Genomic DNA, 8652 nt, shown 5'->3' with positions numbered 1-8652 from the left:
GCGCTCCAGGGCTTTCTTCTCGTCCTAGGGAGGTTCCCTAGACTTGGGAGGCGTTTAGGGAGGCTAGAGAGAAGTTAGAGAGAGAAAGAGAGGTTTATGGTGTGAAGAAAATATGACGAGTTCACTCTTTATTTATAGGAGTTTTATAGTAACGTAGTCTCTAAGCTTCGTCTGTATCTTCCGCGTACGATCTCCATTATATACGTTATTTATATCCACGTGTTGGTATTTACGAGTACTACAACTTTCATTTAGACCCCGTCGGCTAATTCTTATTGTATCTCAGATTTATAAAACTGTATTCGAATTCGCCGCGCTCGAAAAGTAGTGACTAAGATTCGCCCATATCTTTCGCATACGAGCTCCGTTTTCAACGTTATTTATATCCACGTGTTGGTATTTATGAGTACTATAACTTTTATTTAGACATCGTTGGCTAATTCTCATTCTATCTCGGAATTACAAAACTGTATCGAATTCGACGCGCTCGAAAAGTAGAGAGTAAGCTTCGTCCATATCTTTCGTATACGAGCTCTGTTTTCGACTGTCTTTCTATCGTTTGACTCCTATTAATGATATCTTCATTTCTCGTTTAGATTATTTTGACTGAAAATCGACCGATCTAAAATTCGAACTTCCGGGTTGTGAACTATTATGCTACATGTTAGAAAAATATCATATCTTCCTCATACGAAGTCAGATTTGGGTGTTCTTTTTATGGATGCTCTCATTTTAACATATTCTATAACTTTTGTTTAGATTACTTAGGCTAAAAAGTCATCTATCGTAAATTCACTATCTACGTCTCCCGGTGTCGTGTCGGCTTTGCTGTAAAACTTCGACGGGTTATAACTTCTTCGTTATAACTCAGATTTCGACGTTCTTTATATGTACGGAACCCTTGTAACATATACTACAAATTGGTTAAGATTAATACTTCTAAATAATCTTCCATCAAAAACTCATGTTTGATTCTCATCATCTCTAAATTGACTAGCTCAGGTCTGCAGGCGTTACAATTATCTCCCCCTTAGGATGATTACGTCCCAGAATCATCAACAAAACAAGATTGTATAATGACTCCATACGTTATCTCTTCATCTTATGTAATAACTATAACTTCTATGTTGCTTCGAACGAGTATCTAACTCTTGGACTCCTTGACTGCAGGCGGTGCTCGGTCTTGCACCTGCTCTTTAGACTTTCAATCATGACCTTCGTGTCACAGCCTCATTCTTTATAAGAGACTCTTTCTTCTTCTTAAAAAACTTAGTACAAGTTAATTTGATTACTACAATTGACCGATGTGTCATATTCTAATGACCTATCATCGTATGTAGCAACGCTTAGACTCAGGTCTCTTAGAGTCAAATTCTGGAATGGAATATGCATTCCTTCATGGTCTAATGTGATATAATCACATTTTAACATGTAGCATTTCTAGCTACCAACTTCTTTAACAATGAGCGCGATACTTCTATTGATCGCTTTGATTTCAATCGTTTGGTTTAAGTCAGACGCTACATCAAACTTGGTTCACTGAACCACGTAACCTACTCATCGTAGTCGGACTCAATGTGATATGACCACTAGGGTCGGGATAATAACAATCTTCTTAGTCATTACCGAAACAATGGTAATGACATACTTGAATAAAACGAAATCAATTACTAGCTTTCTGGTAACCTTGTGACTTTCCCTGATCCAAGTTTGAGTCCTGTGCTTCCGGTAGTATAGGCCTCTACTACCATTCACACCTACTCATACTCGTCCCAAGTATTGTCCCACAGTTTCCCAAGTCACCATGCAACAAATCACACAATCATTCAACACATCAAATAACAAAATGAAGGTTTTATATTATTTCTTGAAACGATTACATAGGTGTTCAAGTTCAACCTATATTATGCCTTTAATAGGCTACACCACGTGGTACTATTTACACGACTACTTCTTAGATCCTCATTCTTGATTCCTTGCATCGTCAGCTGCTTCGTCTATGATCATATGGAATGCTCTTGCCTTTGGTTTAGGCGGCACATTTGGCTTTGTTTCCCCTTCTCTCTTTGGGAAATCTTGCTTGAAGTTCCCTTCCTCATTACATACGTAACACACCCTTTTGTTGAATTTACACTTGTGGGCATAATGCCCGTGCTTCCCACACTTGAAACAAGTCACCTCCTCACCGCATTTTCCAGAGTGTTTCTCTTTGCACTTCTCACACCATCTTTCTTCATTCCCTCCTCCTCTAAACTTCCTTGTATTGGACTTGATTCTCTTATCGGGCTTTGCAAACCCCTCAAACTTCCTCTTTTCGCCAACCTCGGTCTTGTTGGCGGCTCTTCCCTTGATCATCTCCTCAACCGACTTGGCAGCCTAGTTAGCTGCCTCCAAAGTAGGTGCCTGATGCACTGGCACCGCGTACTCCGATGAAAGTCCTTTTGCATACTTGTCGATTTTTGTTAGCTCATTCGGAACAAGACGTAAGGCGAACTCCATCTTCTCTGTGAAGTTGTTGGTGTATTCATTAATAGACATGCTTCCTTTCTTCAAGGTAAGGAATTGGTTTTATAGCTTGAGTAGATTTTGGGCTGAGCAATACCCGCGTTTGAAATGCACCAAAAACTCTGCCCACGTCAGTTGTAGTGGCTCATTGGGGCTTAGAGTCTTCCCCAGAGTGTTCCACCAACGAACCGCGCCTCCTCTGAACTAGCGTACCACAAACGTGGTTTGTAGTTTGCCTCTGCAAAAACACGTCATGAAAGCTAACTCCATCTCCAAGATCCAATCCATGACCCCGATCGAATCTTCCTTACCAGTGAAAGTCGATGGCTTGCAAGTCAGAAAATCCTTGTACTTGCATCCATTCCTCTCGACTCCGTCATCTTGGTTGTTTTGTCGAACTATTGGTGGGTTGACTTGACCAACGGTTCCACCATAGTTCCCCTCCTCAGTCTGCCCTTCGTTCAACTTGGGTTGTTCGATCTGTATGGTCGCTTCCTCTCGATTTTGTTGGAGCAGACGTCTGGTTTCCTCCATTTGCCAATCCAACATCGCCTGGATCATCGCTTGCACTTCGGCCATCGTTATTGGCTCAGCAACAGCCACCACAACCGATATTTGCTCAATCACTGGGGGCTGATCTCGGTTCCCATTTACATTCACGTTTCCACTACGGGTCCTTGCCATTTTGATATATACACCGAATAAGGTGAATCTAGATCTTTATTTAGGATTGACGTTTAAATCATCCTTATCACCCCTAAACGTTTATATGCTAGTTCTAATATCGTAGTTAAACGCTTAGAATTCTAAACACATAAGGTTTCCACATCCGGTCGGCAATAGACCATAGATCCGAACAAATAACAACATATCAGGCACAAGCATTTAACACATAGGCACAATTCCTAAAATAAGCTAGTGCTCACACCTCACAGTCATCGCTTATCACTCAAAGTTTAAGTCTAGAAATAAATTTATATTCCTAGTTCGCTTAAACTAATGCTCTGATACCAACTGTGACATCCCCAATTTTCACGGCCAGAAAAGACCGATATTTTTGTTTATGCTTTATAAAAATCAGAGTACTTTTTTTAAATAAAAGTGTTGCGGAATTTGTCCCCATAAAAACATGATAATTACGTTGTCGAAGCATTTCCGAAGAAATGTATTTTTTTTATTTTTTTTAAAACATTGGGATGTCATCGTCAATACAGGAACATAAACATAAACAAAACTTACATTCATTTACACTAGTAATCTACATCTCTTTTAAATCTCTCAGTGTAAAGTAGCTTCGTATCGACACATGTGATACAAATAAGCTGGAGTTGGTCAGGTTGGGAAACATGGTGAGTACATAGGGTTTTCAACCCACAATAATATAATTATTATATTTAAACATCAAACAATCAACCCAATTACCCATTCCCATTATCTTCTTAAGGATTTACCCTAAGGATCAGCTATTTCTCATTCATTCATTCCTAAGGATTATCCTAAGGAGTATGTACGAAGTCCATTGTTTTCAATGACACAACTATCAAGCACAGCTGCTAGTTCTATCACTTAGGCGTCGCTGCCAGAATTGGGACATTTTTTATGAGGCGCTTCTGCCGGTATTAACCTTTAAACGCTACTGACATGGTCATAAGGCTCCCTATTAGGCGCAACTGCCAATACTGTCCTTAGAGCGCAGCTGCTAGGACGTTTACCGTAGATCTAAATATCTACGGGTTATGGCGTAGCTGCCAGTGCTCATCTATAGGGTACTAGGTCCACTGCTGCTAATGTATACCTATAGGGCACTAGGTCTGTACTACTAATGTTCCTCTATTTCAGCTTTTTTACCCCTCATTATTTATCTACCCATGTTTTACCCAACATATTTTGTAGATATAAAATACTTTATACAGTTTAAATCATTTAAAACATGTATAAAAATATTTCACCAGCATAGACAGCAAGTATTCAGACAATATGCACACATAGCACGTAATTTATATTAAAATACTTCATATCTATGTGTAAGATGAAAGGGACCATGCACTCACTTGAGAAGATGGTGACTCGGCTTTTGGACAACACTATGTTACTCATAACACAATTTTCCTCGACAAAACCTAGTATCAATATGACTAGGGTTTAGTCAAACGTTAACCGTGACTAATTAATAGTCTAGCTATTATTATTATTATATAAGTGTTAAATAACACTCAATATAACTCATAATAATAGCCAAATAATTATTTTAAGGTCCTAATAATGTTACTATAATTAATTAGAAGTTATATTAAAAATAGCGTAGACGTAGCTCACTTACAATAGGTTTTACAGAAAAAAAAAAAAAAAATGGGCTTCGCTGGAGCAGCGTTTCCGAGCCGAAAGTTTTTCTCATGCAAGGGAGGTTCTCTAGACTTGGGAGGGTTTAGGGACGCTAGAGACAAGTTAGAGAGAGAAATAGAGGTTTATGGTGTGAAGAAAATCTGAGGAGTTCACCCTTTATTTATAGAAGTTTTATAGTAAAGTAGTCTCTAAGCTTCGTCCGTATCTTCCGCGTACGAGCTCCATTCTCTACGTTATTTATATCCACACGTTGGTATTTACGAGTACTACAACTTTCATTTAGACCCCGTCGGCTAATTCTTATTGTATCTTAGATTTACAAAACTGTATTCGAATTCGCCGCGCTCGAAAAGTAGAGACTAAGCCTCGCCCATATCTTTCGCATATGAGCTCCGTTTTCGATGTTATTTATATCCACGTGTTGGTATTTATGAGTACTATAACTTTCATTTAGACACCCTTGGCTAATTCTCATTCTATCTCGGAATTACAAAACTGTATCGAATTTGCCGTGCTTGAAAAGTAGAGAGTAGGCTTTGTCCATATCTTTCGCATACGAGCTCTGTTTTTTACTGTCTTTTTATCGTTTAACTCCAATTAACGACATCTTCATTTCTCATTTAGATTATTTTGACTGAAAATCGACCGATCTAAAATTCGAATTTTCCGGGTTGTGCATTGTTATGCTACATGTTAGAAAAATCATAACTTCCTCATACGAAGTCAGATTTGAGTGTTCTTTTTATGGATGCTCTCATTTTAACATATTCTATGACTTTTGTTTAGATTACGAAGTCTAAAAAGTCCTCCATCGTAAATTCACTAATTACATCTCCCGGTGTCGTGTCGATTTTGCCGTAAAACTTCCATGGGTCATAATTTATTCATTATAACTCGGATTCCGGCATTCTTTATATGTACGGAACCCTTGTAACATATACTACATATTGGTTAAGATTAATACTTCTAAATAACAGTCCATCAAAAATTCATGTTTGATGCTCATCGTCTCTAAATTGACTATCTCGGATATCCGGGCGTTACACATCACCACCATCACCTATCACTACCCACCACCACCAACCACCACCACCAACAACCACTACTTACCACCCATCACCATCACCCACCACCACCACCCATCACCACCACCACCCACCATTACCCACCACCACCAACCACCCACCACCCACCCACCATAACCACCACCACCCACCTACACCTACACCACCACCAACCACCATCTGCCACCACCACCCATAACTACCCACTACCACCAACCACCACCTACCACCTATCACTACTTACCACCCACCACCACCCGCCACCACCACCACCCATCATTACTCACCACCCACCACCAACCCCCACCCATCACTACCCACCACCACTAACCACCACCCATCACTAACCACCACCACCAACCACCACCCACCACCCATCACTACCCACCACCACTCGCCACCACTATCACCACCCAACCACCACCACCTATCACTACCCACCACCACCCACCACCACCACCCCCACCTATAAAGATTTGTTATTTTGTTTTTTATTCATTAGATTTTCTTTTGTATATAATCACATGTGATTATATGTATCGAGTCACATGTGGTTATATGTATCAAATCATATGTGATTTATATGTTATTAAATACATATAATCACATGTGATTAAAAACACATGAAAAACTAGTGAATTGACAATGCAAAAATGAATATTGACCACGTAAATCATATGTGATTAGATACATATAATTACATGTGATTATATGTATTAAATAAAATATTATTTATGTGGGCCGTATTTATTTTCGTGTTTTCGATTTAATAATTGGCATTGTCTATTAAATCACATGTGATTATATGTATTTAATCACATACGATTTATATGGATAATATTTGTTTTCACATGTTGATTCAATAGTTGTTCTTGTTTATTTAATCACATGTGATTATATATATTTAATCACATATGATTCGCATGGAAAATAATTATTCTTGTGTCGATTCAATAATTGTTCTAATATATTTAATCACATGCGATTATATGTATTTAATCACATATGATTTATGTGGACAAGATTCATTATTTCCTTCTCAATCCAGTAGTTGTACTCATGTACTTAAGCACTTGTGATTATATGTATTATATTGACAATATTCATGAGTCAATATTTTTTCTTATGTATTTTATCATATGTGATTGTATATATTAATCACATATGACTAATGTGGAAAAAGAAAAACTATTTAATCAAAAACGCGAATATTAATCTTGTGTACAGAAATCATATGTGACTAAATGGACAAGAACAACTATTGAATAAGAATGTGAAAATGAATATTGCTCATAATTAGATACATATAATCTCATGTAATTAAGCACACAAGAACAATTGAATCGAGAACGCGAAAATAAATATTTTCCACATAAATTCTATATGATTAGATACATATAATCACATGTGATTATATGCATTTAATCACATATGATATATGTGGACAATGTTTATCTTTGTGTTCTCGATTCAATAGTTCTTGTGTATATTCATATGTGATTATATGTATCTAATCACATATGATTTATATATACATCATTATTTTTTGTCCGTATAAATCATATTGATTAGATACATATAATCACATATGATTATATGTATTTAATCACATATGATTACAGTAGACAAAGAACAATTATTGAATTAAGAATGTGACAATGAATCTCATCCACATAAATCATATATGATTGGATACATATAATCACATGTGATTATATGTATTTAATCAGATATGATTTATGTATACAATATTTATTTTTACGGTTTAGACTGAATAATTGCTTTTGTGTAATTAATCACATGTGATTATATATATATATATATATATATATATATATATATATATATATATATATATATAATCATATATGATTTGAGGTTGACATGATGCATTTTTTTCCTTCTCGATTCAATAGTTATGCTCATGTACTTAATCAGATACGATTATAAGTATAATCACATGTGATAAAATACATGAGAACAAATATTGAATCGACAAAGCAAAAATGAATTATGTCCACATAAATCATATGTGATTAGATTCATATAATCACATGTGATTATATGTATTTATTCATATGTGATTAGATTCATATAATTACAAAGCAAAAATGAATTACCTCCACCACCCACACCCACCCACCACCCACCAAAACCACCACCCGTCATTATCACCAAACCACCACCACCCATCACCACATACCACCACCACCAATCACCACCACCCTGCCACCACCACCCACCCTCATCACCCCCACCCTCACTTACAAAGATTTGTTATTGTGTTAGGTTTTCTCTTGTATATAATCACATGTGATTATATGTATCGAGTTACATGTGATTATATCTATCAAATCATATATGATTTATATGTTATTAAATACATATAATCACATGTGATAAAATACATGTGAAAAACTAGTGAATCGAGAATGCAAAAATGAATATTGTCCACATAAATCATATGTGATTATATACATATAACTACACTTGATTATATGTATTTAGTAAAATATTATTTACGTGGGTCGTACTTATTTTCGTGCTTTCGATTTAATAGTTGGAATCGTGTATTAAATCACATGATTATATGTATTTAATCACATATGATTTATATGGACAATATTTGTTTCCATGTGTTGATTCAATAGTTGTTCTTGTATAGTTAATCACAAGTGATTATATATATATATATATATATATATATATATATATATATATATATATATATATATATAGA

This window comes from Lactuca saligna, chromosome 5 (genome assembly GCF_052625555.1).
Source record: "Lactuca saligna cultivar CGN05327 chromosome 5, ASM5262555v1, whole genome shotgun sequence".
NCBI classification, from domain to species: domain Eukaryota; kingdom Viridiplantae; phylum Streptophyta; class Magnoliopsida; order Asterales; family Asteraceae; genus Lactuca; species Lactuca saligna.
Note: the sequence above shows the minus strand (reverse complement) of the source record.